Source organism: Ascaphus truei, chromosome 3 (assembly GCF_040206685.1).
Source record: "Ascaphus truei isolate aAscTru1 chromosome 3, aAscTru1.hap1, whole genome shotgun sequence".
Taxonomy (NCBI): domain Eukaryota; kingdom Metazoa; phylum Chordata; class Amphibia; order Anura; family Ascaphidae; genus Ascaphus; species Ascaphus truei.
Genome location: NC_134485.1, coordinates 229,864,217 through 229,884,572, shown reverse-complemented (window position 1 = coordinate 229,884,572; position 20,356 = coordinate 229,864,217). Strand labels below are relative to the sequence as shown.

The 20,356-nt window shown below is 49.6% G+C and overlaps 1 protein-coding gene across 16 annotated transcripts in view; it reads right to left on the bottom strand.

Moving 5' to 3' along the window:
* The window catches only part of DMD (dystrophin), a 2,761,517-nt gene that overhangs the window by 1,490,211 nt on the left and 1,250,950 nt on the right, over positions 1-20,356 (bottom strand). The window lies entirely within an intron of this gene.

Sequence of the window (20,356 nt, the reverse complement as noted above, 5' to 3'; positions counted from 1 at the left end):
ACATCACAGGGTGCTCTCTACCGTCGTCCCCCACTTGGCTCAACACAGCCCCAATGCCATAGTCCGAGGCATCAGTCTGTATGAGGAAATGTTTGGTATAGTCTGGGGCAGCCAGTATGGGGGCCCCAGCAAGCGCAGTTTTCAGTGCCTGGAAAGCAGTTTCACAGGCAGCAGTCCAGGTGATAAGCACAGGCAGTTGCTTCTTAGTCAAATCAGTCAGGGGTTTGGCCACGGCGCTGTACTGTGGGACAAACTTCCTATAGTACCCTGCGGTGCCCAAAAATGTCATGACCGGTTTCTTGGTTTTTGGAACAGGCCACTGAACTATGGCTTCTACCTTAGCTGGCTCTGGTTTGAGGTACCCTCCACCCACCCTGTGCCCTAAGTACAGGACCTCTGCCATCCCTACCATACACTTAGTGGGTTTCAAGGTAAGCCCAGCCTCCCTGATCCTATCCAGCACCGCAGCTACATGTCCTAAGTGGGAGTCCCAGGAATTACTAAAGACAGCAATGTCATCTAAGTAAGCCCTGGCATAGCTCTGCATCCCTTCCAGTAACCTATTGACCAGGTGTTGGAAGGTATCCGGGGCATTCTTCATCCCAAATGGCATCACCAAAAACTCATAGAGGCCACTTAGAGTGATGAATGCTGACTTCTCCCTAGCCTCCAGGGTCAGTGGGATTTGCCAATAGCCTTTGCTCAAATCCATAGTGGTCAGATACCTTGCCCCCACGAGTTCATCCAGTAACTCATCCATGCAGGGCATGGGGTAGGCATCTGACACCGTCCCAGCGTTGAGCAAGCGGTAGTCCACACAAAACCGGGTGGTCTTGTCCTTCTTAGGGCTTAGAACTACCGGGCTTGCCCAAGGACTCTGGAACGGAGTAATTACCCCTAGGGCCAGCATCTCCTCTATCTCCCTCTCCATACTGGTCTTGACCTCTGCTGACACTCTATAAGCGTGCTTATGTAGAGGCTGCAGATCCCCTGTGTGCACTGGGTGTTTTGTGAGATGTGTGGTACCTGGCATGTCAGTGAAGAGGGCCCTAAACTTAGCTAGCATGTCCCTGGCTTCTCCCTTCTGCCTAGCACTCAACTGTGCCCCTATCTCAACCTGCTCCACAGTGTTTCCCTGCCTAGCCTCCCCTAGGAGATCAGGCAGAGCATTGCTCGCTGGATCCTCCAGCAGTGGGCTACAAATGGCCATTACTGCTCCCATACTCGGTGCTCAGTATTCTTTCAGCATATTGAGTACAACATAGTTGTACTCATTCACTTTTCGGATGACCGGGTACGGTCCCGACCAGGCAGCCATCAACTTGTTCTCCCGAGTGGGTTTGAGAACAAGCACCTGCTGTCCTGGGATGAATTCCCTGCTACGGGCATTCCGGTCATACCATTGCTTTTGCTTGGTCTGAGTGGCCCTGAGGTGGTCATGGGCCACCCCCATGAGCATCTCTAACAGGTCTCGGAGATCTACTACATACTGGATCACTGAAGCATCAGTAGCAGTAGCCTCCCCTTCCCATCCCTCAGGGAATAGATCCAGAGGTCCACGTACCCTGCGGCCATATAGTAGCTCGAAGGGGGAGAAGCCTGTAGATTCCTGCGGTACCTCTCGGTAGGCAAACAGCAAGTGCTGTAAATGAATCTCCCAGTCTTTCCCCTCCGCCTCTATAAAGTTCAGAAGCATCTGCTTCAGGGTACCATTAAACCTCTCACATAATCCGTTTGTCTGGGGATGGTAAGGGGTAGTGCGCCAGTGCTGTACACCGCATTCATCCCAGAGACAATGTAACAGTTCACTCATGAACTGTGACCCCTGATCGGTTAGGACCTCACTACGGAAACCTACCCTAGAATCAATGTTCAGCAAAGCTGCTGCCACTGTCTTGGCATCTATGGTGCCAAGCGCTACCACCTCAGGGTACCGGCTGGCAAAATCCACCACTGTGAGGATGTAGCGCTTCCCTGACCTACTAGGAATCATAAGGGGTCCTACAAGATCCATCGCTACTTTCTGGAAGGGTTCCGCTATTATCGGTAGGGGTTTCAGGGGTGCCTTCACACAGTCGCCCGCCTTACCCACTCGCTGGCAGGCATCACAAGAGCGGCAGAAAGTGCCTACATCTCGAGATGCCCCCGGCTAGTAGTAACGCTGTAATAACCGGGCTCGCGTTCTGTTGACCCCCTGATGTTCCGCTAACGGAATAGAGTGAGCTACCCGTAACAGTTGCTGTCGGTACCCCTGGGGCACTTCTAGCTGTCGCTTACCGGTCAATCCCTCCTCTATCCCTGGGTTCCCTTCTTCTCTGTACAGGAGTCCCTTATACCATAGGCAGTGCTCAGTGCCTTCCCCTGCCTGAGATTCAGACGCCCGAAGTCTCACGCCTGCCAGGGTAGGGTCTGTCTTCACTGCCTCCCTAAACTGGGCTCCTAATTCTGGCCACCCCCCAGTCATGTCATTGTCCGGAGAATGGGGAAGGGTGAGGGGGAACAGTAAGTCAGTCTGTGGTTGCAACTGATCCTGGCTTACCTCCCCGGGCTCCTCTGCGCCCTCCACTAACGTTGGTCCCAAAGGCTGGGGGACTGGCGCCGCTGCCATTGCCGCTGTCTGGCTCCGGGTAACCGCCGCCACTGCAGCGGGCTTGGGCACTCGGTCATAGGTGCAGGTCATTGGTCCCAGATCGTTGCCAAGAAGAACATCGGCATCCAAACCGGGTAAAACCCCCACCTCCCGCACACCCTGGCCCTGCCCCCAATCCAAAAAGATTCTGGCCACTTGCAGGAAACGTGGCTCTCCGTCAGCCACAGTGATCTGTATGCCAGGGCCTGGGAGTAATTCCTCTGGCCGGACCTTATCAGGTCGGACCAGGGTCACTGCAGTTCCTGAATCCAGCAAGCCGACTGCTTTCCGGTCACCGACTGTGACCGGGGTGAGATGTCTGCTCCGGCCGTCTGTCTGCTGCAGGTTCGCGCTGAGATGTCCTCCACTCCTGGCTGTCGGCACCGATGAAACCGGGACAGGTGTGGCATGGGACGTATTGCTGGGAGTTGGTTCCATGACCGATTCGGAGTATTTGGTGGAAGCCACCCACACGTGGGCTACCGGCTTCGCAGCTGGGGTGCGTTGCCCCTGATGGGGTCTGCCGGAACGCAGGGGTTCTGGGCAATCTGGTCTGATGTGACCATGGCGGTTGCAGTTGTAGCACCGGCGCTTGTGCCGGAGCTCCCCCGCCTTCGGTGGACTGCTGCCGCAGGTGGCCTCTGAGTCCATTGGGGGGTATTGGCAGACTTTCTGGCCGGTGCTGCCGCCACTGCCGCCTTGGCTACTGCTTTGGCGGTCATCAGGGCTCAGCTGGCCACATAGTCGTCAGCAAGCCTCGCCGCCTCCTGGTAAGTCTTGGGCTTCTTGTCGTACACCCAAACCCTCACCGCCGGCGGGCACTGCTGCATGAGCTGTTCCTGAAAGATGAGGTCCAGCAGGCGTTGGTAAGTCCGCGCCTCATAGCCCTCCACCCAGCGTATCCCATACAAAGCCATGCAGGTCACGTAGGTAACATAGGACTCCTGGGGCTGCCTCTCTTCCTGCCGGAATTTACCGCGGTAGGCTTCAGGGGTAAAACCGTACTGAAACAGTAAAAGTTCTTTCAGGGAGGCGCATGCGCGAGGTTGGAGTGGATGGCAGCATAGCATCTGAGCTCCGTCCCCCACCTCCACTAACAACCTAAGAAAAGCAGTAACAGACAACCAAAAAAACTCCTAAAATACAGTATCAGCACGGCAGAAACCCCCGTGATGGCCCCGATCAACCCCAGGAAAAAGAAAGAGGGAGATATGAGAAAATTCCTGGGCTGTTCCACTCCACGGAGCGCCGGCACAGCAATGGCACCTGAATCAACCGCAGGCTCCGATTCGGACCGGGAAGAGGACCCCTCAGTTGAGCCCACGCAGATGCCAGTTCGCATCTGCGATTTTGACCGGTTATATCAGGATATGAAGAACATGATATATGTCGGGCTCCAGGACTTAAAACAAGAAGTACAGGGCTTAGGGGAGCGCACGGGGGCCCTCGAGGACAAAATGGCGACCGCGAGAAAACAAATTAAAAAGGCAGACAAAAAAGCCGCATTCATGCAAACCCAGATAGCGGAGATAATGGAGAGGATGCGGAGAACCGGGACCGCCGGAACAATATTAGGATTCGCGGCATCCCAGAGACAATAACTGATGTGGAGGCATTCACTGCCAGGTGGCTGGAGACACTCTTGCCTGAGTTATCTGCAACAGAAAGAGCCATGGATCGCTGCCACAGAGCTCTCAGAAGCCGTCCTGCAGCAATGGAGCAGCCGCGCGATGTCATCGCCAGGCTGCACTATTTTAAGACCAGGGATGCTATCTTTAAGTGCACCAGAGCGGAGGGTACTTGTCGGTTCGAGGGGGCCACGATGAAGCTATACCAGGACCTATCCCCGCTTACCTTGGCAAGGAGAAGGGCACTGCAGCCCGTCACTAGACTGTTGAGGGACCGGGCAGTACGTTATCGTTGGACCTTCCCGTTTGGCCTAATGGTTATAAAAAACGGGAGGGTCATATCAATGAAAGAGATAGAAGAGAAAGAGGACTTCCTCAATAAATTGGGCCTGAAAGACGGCCCTTCAAAAAGCCCCAGGAGGGAAGAACGGGAGGAAGAAGCAGAATGGAGGACAGCCGGGTCATCCAAATCACCCCGAGAGCCTGTAGTCCCCGCAGAGATCTGAGGAAAATGTCAGATCTCTCAGAAAGTTTGCAAGTTTGGGTTGCGGTTTGCCCGATGGGTTAATAAAAAGAGAGCTTGCCACCTCATGAATCCCTTCCGAGTTCGGTTAACCACTGCTGTTGCCAAAGTGTGTGCTGGGCTGTTAAACCTGATGTGAGCCCCGTGTCTACAGAGTCCTGTGACACCAGCTACTGAAAAAACAACCCTGAAAGTCCAAAAACCTGAAAGCCTTAAAACCTTACCTGGAGATGAAAATGGCCGGCTGCAGTGAAACGCACGCCTTCCAGCATGGCGCCGCAGAAGCAGCCCCACCACAAGGCTTCGTTGCGGAAGTGGAGCGCTCTTCAGCGCGGGAACAGGAGAGGAGGCGTCCTCTCCCGCGGGCTGGTGAAGGGCAAATGGCGCCCACCGGAAAGACGTCATCGGAAGTGAAGCGGACGCCATCTTGGAGGGGTCAGACGAGCGAAACCGGAAGTCGTCAGCAGCAGGCGTCAGGAGATGCACAAGTCACGTGGGAAGCAGCGATTGTTACAGCGCAGCCGGCCACCCACTCACAGTGCGGAGGCGCACTGCAGGCAGAACGGCAAACCGAGGCCCCGGACGTGGCCCGCCCGGGGACAGACGCCGATTGCCAGCAGAAACAACGGAGAGGGAGTTTAGCTAGCTACGCATGAAAGAGTCGGGGATATTAGCTAAAGAGACATTGCAGAGCGCACACCACACTAGAGAGAAGCAGGCAGAGCAACAACATGCAGACCACTCATATAGGTTAAGGGGACACAATCAGATAATCAGGGACGGTTGGTGGAGGGCCAAGGTAGGGCTCAACCCCGGGGCAGCACCACACATACCATAGTAGAGTCACGAACTGCAGGAGAACAGTGGCAAGCAGTTACAAGTTATATCTTATATCCCACAGGTTATGTTGCGAGTAAAGATTTAAAGCTATAGCTTAGATAATTACAAGGTTGGCGTTACAACAGTAGACAGCACGGACAAGGGAGGGGGAGGGATGTTGCCCCTCACGAAAGCCTCGAACATGAGTCTCCACATGGGCGCAGGGGAGAAGCCCCGTGAGCGGCCCATGAAAGATCCCCTTAGGCCAGCCACTCGAGACAGGAGAGGGGGATGGAGGGCCATCCCAGACTCCGTTCAGGCTGCACGCCTAAGTGAGGCAAAGAAGGGGATTGGGGGAGCTAGTTCTCGCCCATCCACCGGACAGTTATTAAAAGTTCTAATGTGTGTCATGTGCATTTTTGTGTCCCCCCTATGTGTCCTCCTCTGTTTCCCCATCCCGCAGCTACAGGTCTCTGAAGAGAGAAGTCGGATCCGGAGGCTTCCGTCTGTGAGTAAGGAATACCCTTGCACGCAGATCAGAGAGAAAGCCAACATAGAGTGTGTACTTTCCCTCGTTCTTCCAGGCGGCAGTACGAAACCCCAGAAAGAAACAAAGGACCCACGTCGCTGACACCATGGGCTCCGACGATTGACTACAAAAGAGACAAGGTTTGGAAATACACTCATGAATAAAGAGATCACTATCATTTCACACAATGTGAAAGGCTTTAATAGCCTAGTGAAGCGCAGACTAGCCATGGCGGACTACAAGAAAACAGACCCCGACATAATTCTATTACAAGAAACACATTTTTCCAAATCTAGTTCACCAAAATATATTGATTATAGGTTTAGGAATTGGTTCTCAGCTTCAGCCAGCAAAAAAAAAAGAGGAGTAGCCATTCTACTGCATAACCGTTTTGCCCTTTGCGATTAAGACCATTAAAAAAGACCACAACGGCCGATTTCTGATTATAAGCGGCGAAATAAGAGGTCAGCCGATCACATTGGCAAACGTTTATGCGCCAAGTGAAGGCACAGAAGCTTTCCTGGAAAGGTTCTTCTCCGTCCTCCGGAGGATAACACAGGGATGCGTCATACTAGGGGGCGATTTTAATCAGACACTAGATCCAGTAATGGATAGATGCACCCCGAGCGGCAAAGCTAACTCAAAGGTCAGACAAACCTGGAATAAAGGGCTGAGAACGAATAACCTTTTAGATATATGGCGGGAACAGCACCGACAGGACAAAGGATTTACATTCTACTCCCACCCGCATGACAGATATAGTAGGATAGACTACCTCTTTGTATCCAGTAGAATAGTTTCACAGATCTCCCACTCGGGCATCCATGATATTTCATGGTCAGATCATGCGCCGATAGAGCTGCGGTGCTCCGATTTTATGCTAGACAGACCAGGAGCGAACTGGAAACTTAATGACGTTTTACTAAAAATCCCCGAAATTGCACAAAATGTAGGGGATAGAATCAGGGAATATTTTCAAGAGAATACAGGAAGCGTGACTTCGCAGGCCACCCTATGGGAAGCCCATAAGGCGACTCTGAGAGGAGAGCTCATAAGGATTGCAAGCAGGCGAAAGAGGGAGAAGGACAAAAAAATCAATCAGCTACAAGCAGAATTAGCAGTCCTCTCAGCTCGGCATAAAAATAACAAAGATGCAATGACCCTTAAGGAGTTGCTAGACACTAAAACCAAACTTAATATCTTACTGACCTCCCGTGCTGAAACGGAGCTGACATGGTCTAAGCGGAAGTTTTTTGAGAAGGCAAACAAGCCAGATACCCTACTTGCCAACAAACTAAGAGACAAAAACCAAGTCTCCCAAATCCAGACAATTCGACCAGAGCAGGGGGATCTGACCTCTGACCCCCAAAAAATAGTGAATGAATTTAAAACATACTATGAAACCCTTTACGATGGGGCGAAGGTGGCACACACGCCAACCACAAAAGCACGATTAAAGACGTTCTTAATAGAGGCTCAATTGCCTAAAGTGACCAGAGAGGAGAGGGACGCACTGCAGGCAGATTTTACTATCGAGGAACTCCTAGAGGTAATGAAGTCATTGAAAGCAGCCAAGGCCCCAGGCCCGGATGGCTTTTCCAATCTCTATTATAAGAAATTCCGCAAAATATTAGCTCCTCATTTACTAAAACTGTGTAATTCCTTCCTGGATGGTGCCCCCATCCCGAGCTCGATGCTCCAGGCGTCTATCTCAGTAATCCACAAACAGGGAAAGGACCCAGCGGACTGTAAAAGCTAGAGGCCTATCTCGTTAATAAACTCAGATACAAAAATCTTTTCCAAACTTTTAGCTAACCGCCTTAACCAGGTGTTGTCCAAGTTGGTCCATCCTGATCAAGTGGGGTTCATATGTGGTCGACAAGCAGCTGATAACACCAGACGGATTCTAGATTTGATTGATTTGGCGCAAAAAAAACATATCCCGTCTATGGTGCTTAGTTTAGATGCAGAAAAAGCGTTCGACAGAATTGATTGGCCCTACTTGAGAGAGACGCTGGGGGCGTTTGGCTTGGGTGGGAGAATGATAGAGGCAATTCTCGCTCTGTATCGGGGACCGATGGCGAAGGTCAGACACCAGGGCTTCCCCTCGGAAGAATTCCGGATTAAGAGCGGCACCAGACATGGCTGTCCTCTGTCACCCCTTCTCTTTGCGCTATGCATCGAACCCCTAGCGGCGCACATCCGCGTCAGCCCGAATATAGCAGGAATCCAAATTAGTGACCAGCCACATAAGGTGGCCCTGTACGCTGATGACGTGATACTCACGATATCACAGCCCCTCACCTCTCTGCTGAACGTCTTTCAATTGCTAGGGGAATTTAATGCGATATCTGGGTTCAAGATTAACCAGACAAAATCAGAAGCCCTAAATATCAATTTACCTAAGGCCACCGAGAAACTGATCACGGTGAATTTTGAATTCAAATGGCAAACCTCCTCCATAAAATACTTAGGGATAAATATCACGAAGCAATCAGGCACCCTTTATAAGGCAAATTACCCCAGACTAATACGGACACTGAAGGAAGATCTCGGGAAATGGGCAGGGTACAACATATCCTGGATTGGTAGGATTCAATCTCTAAAAATGAATCTCCTTCCCAGAATTCTGTACCTATTTCAGACTCTTCAGGGTCCCTATAATCAGGGAAGAGATCCTTCGGTTACAGTCCGCAATGGTGAAGTTTGTCTGGGGTAATAAAACCCCCCGCATCAAAACTAGCACACTAATTCGACCCACAACAAGAGGAGGATTAGCGGTACCTTGCCTGTTATCATACTTCAGAGCGGCCCAATTGACCCAAATTATCCAGTGGCACACCCACCCTAGTCGGAGGCGATGGGTGGAACTGGAGGCGGCCTGCTGTGCCCCGGTAGCATTGCAGGACCTGATCTGGCTCCCAAATAAGGTCCACAAGGACTTCAAACACCCGCTCCCCGCGATTGTCAGCTCATTGGCAGTATCTGACAAGAGCAAATATAAACACGTCTTAATGAGACAACACTCCTTGATGACCCCAATTTTGGGAAACCCTGATTTCGCTCCGGGCTTTACAGAAGAAAGATTTTATTATATGGTCACAGAAAGGCTACACTTGCCTTTTACACCTGGAGGGTAGAATATCTATCAAACCGTTTGAGCAAATTAAGTCTGAAAAATCAGTGCCAAATTCAGAATTCTTTAGATACCTCCAGCTAAGAGCTTTCTATGATAAATTTCCCATTCGGGCTCAACGCACTAATTTTGAACAGCTCTGTTCTACTGGAACAGGAACCAAGGGACTTATCTCTACAATGTACAAGGCGGTAGTCTGCCCGACTCCTGACACCAACGTGACATTAAAATATAAGAATAGATGGGAAAGAGATCTAGGGGACACATTAGAGGACGAGGACTGGGACTATATTGTCTTGGCGGCAGCTAAGAGCTCAATTTGCACGACATTGAAGGAGAACGCGTTTAAGGTCCTGATGAGGTGGTATTTGACCCCATTACGATTATCAAAGTTTGTCAAGGGCTACCCTCCATTGTGCCCTAAACAATGTGGGGAGCAGGCAGACTTGCTGCACATGCTGTGGGGTTGCACCAAGATACTTCCAATCTGGGAAGATATCAGAAATTGGCTTCAGAGTATTCTAGATTGCGCGATCCCTTTGGACCCCTGGTTGTTTCTGCTGGCCAGACGCACCCCGGGGTTAAACAGGTCGGAGCACAAATTAATTGCACATTTTGCAACTGCCCTGAGGTGCGAAATCGCAGCATTGTGGAAGCAGCCCGAACTACCAAATATCCCAAAAATCAGAAATAGAATTTGGCATGTCTGCCGGATGGAACAGTTAACGAGTCTGGTTAACGACACCGGCACAAACTTTCTAAAAGTCTGGGCTCCATGGTTATCCCTGAACGATATCCCAGGGATCAATGCCTCCAACATACTGCTTTAATAGCTCTAGACGCGTTCTCCTTGGATGAGTGTGGCGGACGGGGAGACATAGAATACAGTCAGCAAAGAGGGACAACTAAATTCGGCTGTAATGTGAGTGAGCAGAGGCTAGTGTACACACTCGCGGACGTACGCAAACATTAAGATAGCAGCTAGCCCGAGATCTGACAGACCTGAAGTCTTCAAAGCCCAAATGATACGGAGACTTTCTGTGGTCGTAATCTCCAGGACGAGCCCAGCTGATCCGGAGCCTTTCTGTGGCTTCCTCACCCCCCCTCCCTACCGCTTCCTCTGTGTAGTCTGGTTGTAAGTCTAGTTGGTCTGTGCGTAACCCCGGTATGTCTTTTGTGAGTCCAAATACAAAATGAGTTGTCATGTGTACTGTTATATACGACAATGGGTTGGAAGAGTATGTGATGATTGTACCATGCATTCAATAAAAACTTTTTGGTTGAAAAAAAAAAAGTTCTTTCAGGTGGTCATAGTCATCAGCATACTCATCTGGAAGCGCCATCATCGTCTGCTTAGCCAAGCCGGACAGTAAGGGGTCCAAACGTGCAACCCTATGCTGGGGAAGCACTTTGTACCGCCGGCACTGTGTCTCAAAGTTCTTTAGAAAACTGTCTATCTGATCAGTACCTTCCACGAACTTGGTGAGACTGTGCTGATCCAGTTTGAGTTCATCTGTGTTGGGTTGGACAGAGGGGCAATAAGCGGGTCTGTTCACTGCCATAGTGATAAACTGCAGCCGCTCCTCCGGTGTCCCTCTGTCACCCCACGCAGTAATCAGTGACAACATTTCAGGGGTGAACGGACTGGTAGCCGCAGCGACCAGTACCCCTCCTGTTGCACTGCTCCCGGGAGGTGCACTCGTTCCCTCCCCGAGATTCCGCCGCCCCGGCACTGGATTCCTTCCCTGATCTCCGGGTGGCTGTATAAGGGCAAGCTGAGCCGTTTCCTGAGGCTCTGCAAGCCGGGCTTCATAGTCACTGATTGCGTCAACCATGTCTGCGACCTCCTGGTTCTCATAGGGCAGTCCATATTCAAGGCACTTGTCCTTCAGCTGAGCTCGGGTCCTCATGTTGGATGAGCCTTCAGCCTCGCTCATGGTTCACGGTCGCAGCAGTGAGGTGGTGTTACAACTTGTGTTAACTGTTGCACTACTGTGTGTTCAATATCTTTAGTCCCAGGAACTCGCAATTACTCTCGAGTTCCCACTATATGACAGAGTCCCACAGAACACGGTAATATAGGTTCAGTTAAATCCCACCGCTGCCTCCAGTTAATTATAGCGCTTGTCACAGTAGCTTATGACAAGATATATTGAACACCAAATATCTGGGTTGAACTGAACGAGGTATAGATATAATAAAATATAATTTATGCCTTAAAAAGGTGAACACAGCAATATAGTACAATTAACAGACAAAAAGGTAACACTTACTTAGGGTTGGGGGATGGAGAAGTATCAGCGAGCAATTCTCCAGCAATCCGGTGACATTCAAGATGGTATCAGACTATTGCTGAACAATTATCTGTATCCAATCCCTAACGTGGAGACACAGATTAACCCATGCCCCCCAGCTAGTTAGCCCATGTGTACTGGGACTCTCAGGGTCTTATTTCTGTAGGCCCATAATTCAATCAGGGGCAACGACCAGTCTACCAAATGAAGTATCTGATAGGATCTTCATTGTTTGTAGGTGTAGACATAACACTTACAAACCACACCAGTTTGATATTTCTTCCCCCTTGGGTAACAATTAGAGTGGCAGAGTCTGTTGATTAGTACTTAGGCTCAATCATCCGGCTGCCCTTCCTGACCTATTTAGCATAGCAGACGGAGTCTGCATTTTTCAGAGCAGATCCAAAATACCATACATATACTCTTTAATATCTACACATATTAATAAGTTCCATTCTGGTGGGCTCAGTGGGTCGAAATTTGCCAGTTTTTAATGCCTACAGTGACTCCACATATTGGCTAAATATTAACTCTCTGTGACCTCCAGAACTGGAGATACAGAAATGCACTTTAAAACATTAAAATACAAGATTATAATGAAACATGGGAACAGGGGAACATAGATTTTCCTGACATGACAAGGTGTAAGCCACATTCCTGGACCGCAGTCCAGTTAACCCCTTGCCTCCCTGGTGAGGTCAAGGGGTGGCCATATCGGGTGCAACCCCTTTAATACCGGGCCAACCCCCCTCTCTCTCTACAGGGGGGAAAAGAGGGAGGGAGGGGGAAAAGAGGGAGGGGGGAAAGAGGGAGGGGGAAAAGAGGGAGGGAGGAAGGGGGAAAAGAGGGCGGGAGGGAGGGGGAAAAGAGGGCGGGAGGGAGGGGGAAAAGAGGGAGGGAGGAGGAAAAGAGGGGGGAGGGAGCTGGAAAATAGGGAGGGAAGGGGAAAAGAGGGAGGGAGGGGAAAAAGAGGGAGGGAGGGGGAAAAGAGGGAGGGAGGGGGAAAAGAGGGAGGGAGGGGGAAAAGAGGGAGGGAGAGAGGGAGGGGGAAAAGAGGGAGGGAGGGAGGGAGGGGGAAAAGAGGGAGGGAGGGAGGGGGGAAAAGAGGGAGGGAGGAGGGAGGGGGAAAAGAGGGGGGAGGGGGAAAAGAGGGGGAGGGGGAAAAGAGGGGGGGAGGGAGGGGGGAAAAGAGGAGGGGAGGGAGGGGGGAAAGAGGGAGGGAGGGAGGGGGAAAAGAGGGAGGGGGGAAAAGAGGGAGGGAGGGGGAAAAGTGGGAGGATAGGATGGGAAAAGAGGGAGGGAGGGGGAAAAGAGGGAGGAAAGGAGGGGGAAAAGAGGGAGGGAGGGGGAAATAGGGAAGGAGGGGGAAGAGGGAGGGAGGGGGGAAAGGGAGGGAGGGGGAAGAGGGAGGGAGGGGAAAAGAGGGAGGGAGGGGGAAAAGAGGGAGGGGGAAAAGAGGGAGGGAGGGAGGGAGGGGAAAAAGAGGGAGGGAGGGTGAAAAGAGGGAGGGAGGGAGGGGGAAAAGAGAGAGGGAGGAAGAGGGAAGGAGGGAGGTTGAAAAGAGGGAGGGAGAGAGGGTGAAAAGAGGGAGAGAGAGGGAAAAGAGGGGGGGGGGAAAGTGGAAGGAAGGGGGGAAAGAGGGAGGGGGAAATGTGGAAGGGTGTGGGAAAAGAGGGAGTGAGGGGGGAAAGAGGGAGGGAGGGGGAAGAGATGGAGGGAGGGGGAAAAGAGGGAGGAAGGGGGAAAAGAGGGAGGGAGGGGGAAAATAGGGGGGGGAAGAGGGAGGGGGGGGAAAGAGGGAGGGAGGGGGGAAAGAGGGAGGGAGGGGGAAAAGAGGGAGGAAGGGAGGGGGAAAAGAGGGAGGGAGGGGGAAAAGAGGGAGGGAAGGTGAAAAGAGGGAGAAAGGGAGGGGGAAAAGAGGGAGAGAGGGAGGGGGAAAAGAGGGAGGGAAGGAGGGGGAAAAGAGGGAGGGAGGGGGGGAAAGAGGGAGGGAGGGGGAAAAGAGGGAGGGAGGAGGAAACGAGGGAGGGAGGGAGGGGGAAAAGAGGGAGGGAGGGGAAAAAGAGGGAGGGAGGGGGAAAAAAGGGAGGGAGGGAGGGAGGGGGGGAAAGAGGGAGGGGGGGGAAAGAGGGAGGGAGGGGGGGGAAAGATGGAGGGAGGGAGGGGGAAGAAAGGAGTGAGGGAGGGAGGGGGAGGAAAGGAGTGAGGGAGGGAAGGGGAAAAGAGTGAGGGAGGGAGGGGGAAAAAAGGGAGGGAGGGGGAAAAGAGGGAGGGAGGGGGAAAAGAGGGAGGGAGTGAGGGAGGGAGGGGGGAAAGAGGGAGGGAGGGAGGGGGGGGGGAAAGAGGGAGGGAGGGGGGGAAAGAGGGAGGGAGGGGGGGAAAGAGGGAGGGAGGGGGGGGAAAGAGGGAGGGAGGGGGAGGGGAAAGAGGGAGGGATGGGGGAAAAGAGGGAGGGAGGGGGAGGAAAGGAGTGAGAGGAGGGGGATGAAAGGAGTGAGGGAGGGGAGGAAATGATGGAGGGAGGGGGAGGAAAGGAGTGAGGGAGGGGAGGAAATGATGGAGGGAGGGGAAAGGAAGGGAGGGAAGGGGAGGAAATGAGGGAGGAAAGGAGGGAGTGGGAAGAAAAGGAGAGGGGATGAAAGGAGGGAGGAAAGGAGGGAAGGGCATAGGAAAGGAGGGAAAGGGGAGGAAAGTGGGAAGGAAAGGAAGGAGGAGGGTAAGAAAGGAGGGTGGAAAAGGGGGGATAGGGGGGAAATTACTTGCTGGTTAAGTTTTTCTGCTTCCATATGAGAAACTGAACTCGGCATAGACACAATGTACCCTAATCTTCCATAAATAATTAAAGTAAACGTATGCATGTGGGTGTCAGAAAATCTAAAAAATACGAAAGCAGTACATTTAGGATTTTGGGAACATATACATTATATGAGTTTTTTAACAAAGAAAAAATACTGAAGCAGATTAACAATCTGAAGCATTCTAAACATAATTCAAAACAGTTACATTATTCTAGTATTTTTCAATTAAACTACACCTGGAATGCAAAATATTGAAGTCGTCACGTAGGGTAGTAGAGATTTAAGACCGACCTTTCCTTCTGCCCTGCTATATTAGGCTGATTAATTACAACAGGATCCCTTCCTATAGACTCTCAGATGTTTCACAGCATGGTAGCTAGCTAATTCAGTAGTTATTCCCTTGCTCTACTTATCTAAACTTTCTTCATTCATCTGTCAGATTTTTCATACACTGATTGTAGCTCAGACTTTTCTACTCATCCTTGCCTCATTTGTATGCAAACCTTGTTTACACTCACTGCCTACTGTACCTGCTTGGGTGTTTCTACTCTTCACCTTCCAGTTGTTCCTGACTGATAATCCCACACTCTTGTCTATACATCTTACTGTACCCCAGTATTTCCCATCTATGGGGGGGCGGGAGAGGGGATTCATGAATCCGTTACGGGGGTATAGAATCTTTATTGGCTCTAGATGCTCTTCAAGTCAATGGAAGTTAACACCGATCAAGCTTCGATATCCCTTTTCAGGGCTTAGCAATTTCTTCATGTCTGACTCCAGGCATTCACACCTTTACCAAACCCCAGCCAATGTATCCTACTCTTCCTACTCTCTCCTTCAATGTTCCAAAGGTCATAAAGGAATTTCTGCTATTGTTGTATGTTTTTTTCAGGACTTTGCCATGCATGGTGTTTCAAAAAGATGACTGGTTAGAGGCTGTTTGAAGACACGTTGTTATAACATGGTGCCATGAAAGTTCAGTTATCATATTCCTGTAGGCAAGCATTTATAGGCGCAGAAATTTAAGTTACATTCCTGTCACCTATTTATTTGACATTACTTCCTTTTGTATGATAAGGAATGCGTATTGCGGACATTATGTTCCTCGCACATTTCCGCCTTAAAGGGTTATGTCCTTAATCAGACCATGCACTCTGTGTGTTGTTCAGAGATCAATGAGTTCAATAATTTAAATGGTTCTACTTATACTGTATGGTATTAGTGTGCTGAGAATCATATAAGCAATGAAGACAAGGCCTGCTGTCAATGAGTTTGTGGTCTTACAACTTAATGTAAAAGAAAACAAATTGACTATTGTTTTTTTTATTTTGCTTACAACGAATTGTTCATAAAAGTTAAATATTGCATGGATAGAGTGGAACACTCCAGTCCGCACTCCGAGTGTATTTCTCTATTACTGTACTGTAGGTATTTCAAATCCTCTCTGTTATTACCTTTCCCCTTTAGGTGTCATGCAGTGGTTAAAACTTTAAACTACTCATTATGCGACATAAATGTGGAGAGAAACAAAAAACTCATGAAGATTACCCCTACTGCAAATTAGTTTGTATTGTCACATTGTTGTACGGCCTAATGAAGGCCCATAACATAGTGTGCGCGTAGCGTGCACATGACGCACACTTTGTGTGTGTATGCTGTGAGCGACAGTCTTGGAAGGTACTGTGTGTGTGTCACTGGGTAACTGTGTGTGTGTCACTGGGTAACTGTGTGTGTGTGTGTGTGTGTGTGTGTGTGTGTGTGTTTATGTATATGTATATGTACTTGCATATGTAAATTTGTTTTTACCTATGTATTTTATTTATTTTACTTTAGAAATCATACTGAAAACCTTTCCAAACACACACAAACACACACACACACACACACACACACACACACACACACACACACACACACATACATTTCAGCGGCGGTAGCGGACCAAAAATGTTATTTTCCCAATCTTCCCCCCTGTCGGCCGTCTCCACGCTTACTGCCGTGCACGCGCGTAGCCCTATTATAGAAAGGCACAGTGCAGCAAGCGCACCCACTAGAGAACAGCCCTTATATGTCCTTGTGACAGGGCAGTTTCCCTGCCTGATTACTTTGCATGTGTAGCTGCTGAGTCCAGGGCTGACCTTGTTAAATCTCAGCCTGAAGTAATTAGCCAGCTCTCAGCTACATCATTAGGTCGTGATTATAGATGCATCGTGCACGCATGAGAGCATGACATCAAGTGCGCGAAACATGCACTAGGCTGGAGGAAATGGGGAGGCATGGCGAACACATCACCAGGCTGGTTCGCCCTCATTGGCTGAACCGCTCACGTGACGCGGCTGTTGTGCGAAAAAAAAATTAAATTGTTTTTTAAAAAATTGCGCGCATTGTCACGCTTGGTCGCATGCGCAGTCGCCCGCTCTATGGCCTGACTCAGAGGTAAGGCCTTTTTGTCGTGGCGCGTGCGAGGTGTAATCTATACAATAATCTCGGTTTAGGAGCGTTTTAAGTCCTGGGACTTGCGTCTGTCAGTGGCTTACCCTGGATCCCTGCAGTACCACTCTGTTACTGGAATCACAGACCCACCTTTCTTGCTTAAAGACAGCTTTGTGGACCAAGGGCTCAGCCATGTTGTGACTGTTTGAATTCACTATTCTAAACCCTGCTGAAAGTAAGCTGCTTTATGCTATTTTGCATATACGCTGAATGTAAGCTGTTTTTGTGTTCCACATTTTAAGGCTGAATAAAAAGCCTGTACTCGGAATCCCACATATCGTTGCCTACTCAATAAACAGTCCTATTGTGATCCTTTTCAAGATGAAGAGAGATATACTTTGTAGCAATGTCACTCGCTGTGTTGGGAGATTACAAAGTAAATACACATTTAGGGAAATCTAACTTGAGTCAGTATCCCTTAGTGTCTTGTGCTTGCGGTGATACTATGTGATACAGAAAGATGAGTAGAGATTGACAGCTTGGAAAACTCATGTTTGTTGGCACTAATAAGTGAGTACTAAGGAAAAGTATCAGTATTGGAACTTTGACGGCAATACTCTCCAATGTGAAGAAAATACAGTAGGCAGTCAAAGGAAGAGGGAAACACAAGTGAATTATGGTAAAAACACAAACAATTTTTCTGACTTCTTATATAAGTGTAATTTTTTTCTTTTTACTTAGAAAATATATAATACATTTATTTCATAATAACTTGTATTGTATTGTATTGTATTGTATGTCTTTATTTATATAGCGCCATTAATGTACATAGCGCTTCACAGTAGTAATACATGTGGTAATCAAATAAATAACAGATAATATAAATAACAGATCATGGGAATAAGTGCTTTAGACGTAAAAGTAACATTAAGGAAGAGGAGTCCCTGCCCCGAGGAGCTTACAGTCTAATTGGTAGGTAGGTAGAACGTACAGAGACAGTAGGAGGGAGTTCTGGTAAGTGCGTCTGCAGGGGGCCAAGCTTTATGTATCGTGTTGAGAATATCCACAGTGCTATTCATATGCTTCTTTAAGCAAGTGTGTCTTAAGGTGGGTCTTAAAGGTGGATAGAGAGGGTGCTAGTCGGGTACTGAGGGGAAGGGCATTCCAGAGGTGTGGGGCAGTCAGTGAAAAAGGTTTAAGGCGGGAGAGGGCTTAGATACAAAGGGGGTAGAAAGAAGACATCCTTGAGAAGAACGCAAGAGTCTGGATGGTGCATAACGAGAAATTAGGGCTGAGATGTAAGGTGGGGGAGAAGAATGTAAAGCTTTAAAAGTGAGGAGAAGAATGGAGTGTGAGATGCGGGATTTGATCGGAAGCCAGGAGAGGGATTTCATGAGGGGAGATGCTGAGACAGATCTAGGAAAGAGTAGAGTGATTCTGGCAGCAGCATTTAGGATAGATTGTAGGGGAGACAGGTGAGAGGCAGGAAGGCCGGACAGCAGGAGGTTACAGTAATCAAGACGGGAGAGAATGAGGGCCTGAGTCAGAGTTTTAGCAGTCGAGCAACAGAGGAAAGGGCGTATCTTTGTTATATTGCGGAGGAAAAAGCGACACGTTTTAGAAATGTTTTGAATGTGAGGGGCGAATGTGAGAGAGGAGTCAAGTGTGACCCCTAGGCAGCGTGCTTGCGCTATGGGTGAATGATTGTAGTTCCAACAGTAATGTGGAAGGAGGTAGTAGGGCCAGGTTTGGGAGGAAGTATGAGGAGCTTTGTTTTAGCCATGTTGAGTTTAAGGCGGCGGAGGGCCATCCAGGATGATATAGCAGAGAGACATTCAGAAATTTTGGTTTGTACAGCAGGTGTAAGGTCAGGTGTTGAAAAGTATATTTGTGTGTCGTCGGCATAGAGGTGATAATTAAACCCAAAAGATGTTATTAGGTCACCTAGAGAGAGTGTGTACAGAGAAAAGAGAAGAGGTCCCAGGACAGAGCCCTGGGGTACCCCCACAGAGAGATCAATAGAGGAGGAGGAGGTGTTAGCAGAAGAGACACTAAAAGTACGATGGGAGAGGTAGGATGAGATCCAGGATAGAGCTTTGTTCCGAATACCTAGAGTATGGAGAATGTAGAGGAGAAGAGGGTGGTCCACTGTGTCAAATGCTGCTGAGAGGTCGAGTAATTTGAGCAGAGTGTAATGACCTCTGTCTTTGGCAGCATGGAGGTCGTCAGTTATTTTAGTGAGGGCTGTTTCGGTGGAGTGAGCAGTGCGGAAGCCAGATTGTAGAGGGTCTAGGAGAGAATAGGTGTTGAGAAAATGGAGCAAGCGAGAGAATACAAGACGTTCAAGGAGTTTAGAGGCAAAAGGCAGGAGGGAGACAGGTCGATAGTTAGAAAGACAGGTAGGGTCAAGCTTGCTGTTTTTGAGTAATAGTATGACTGTTGCAAGTTTGAAGGAGGATGGAAAGGTTCCAGAGCAGAGGGAGGAGTTAAAAATGTGTGTGAGCGTAGGGATTATAGTAGGAGCTAGAGGTTTTAGGAGATGGGAGGGAATGGGGTCAAGAGGGCAAGTGGTAGAGGGAGAAGAGGCGATCAACAGCGACATATCCTCCTCTGAGACAGTGGAAAAAGAGTCAAGGAAGGCAGGAGGAGAGTTAGGAAGAGGTGTAGGATGGGAAGAAGAAACAGAGGGGATGTTCTGCCGTATGGATTCCACCTTTTCCTTAAAATAGTCAGCAAAGTCCTGAGCGGAGATGGAGGAAGGAGAGGCAGCTGAGGGTGGTTTGAGTAGAGTATCAAAGACAGAGAACAGTCGGCATGGGTTAGACTTGTGCATGTTGATTAGTGCAGAAAAGTAGGCTTGTTTAGCTTGTGAGAGGGCAGAGTTGAAACAGGATAGCATAAATTTGTAGTGAAGGAAGTCTGCGAGAGTGTGAGACTTCCTCCAGAGGCGTTCAGAGGAACGAGTGGAGGAACGCAGCATGCGCGTGTGGGAATTTAGCCATGGTCTAGGGTTAGAAGGGCGAGTGCGGCAGAGAGAAAGCGGGGCATGTAGATCAAGAGACGAGGACAATACAGAGTTGTAGTTCCTGACCAGGTTGTCAGGGTCTGTAGCAGAGCTGAGAGAGGAGAGGGAGGAGCTTAAAGTTGACTCAAAGTCAGGTAAGTGAATAGAGCGCAGGTTTCTGCAGAAGCGGGGGGTAGATGGAGGTGGAGAAGAGGAGAAGCGAGATAGAGAGAATGAGATGAGGTGATGGTCAGAGAGAGGAAAAGGGAAAATGAAGAAATCAGAGAAGTTTTTAGTGAAAACCAGGTCTAAGTAGTGGCCATCCTTGTGTGTGCTGGCTGCAGTCCACTGTTGAAGGCCAAAAGAAGAGGTTAGAGAAAGAAAGCGGGAAGCCCAAGAGAGAGAGGGGTCATCAATGTGGCAATTGAAGTCCCCAAGGAGAAGAACAGGGGAGTCTGAGGAGAGAAAGAAAGAGAGCCAGGATTCAAAGTGAGAGAGAAAGGCAGAAGGAGGATGAGTAGAGGTAGGTGGGCGATAGATGACCGCCACATGGACAGGGAGAG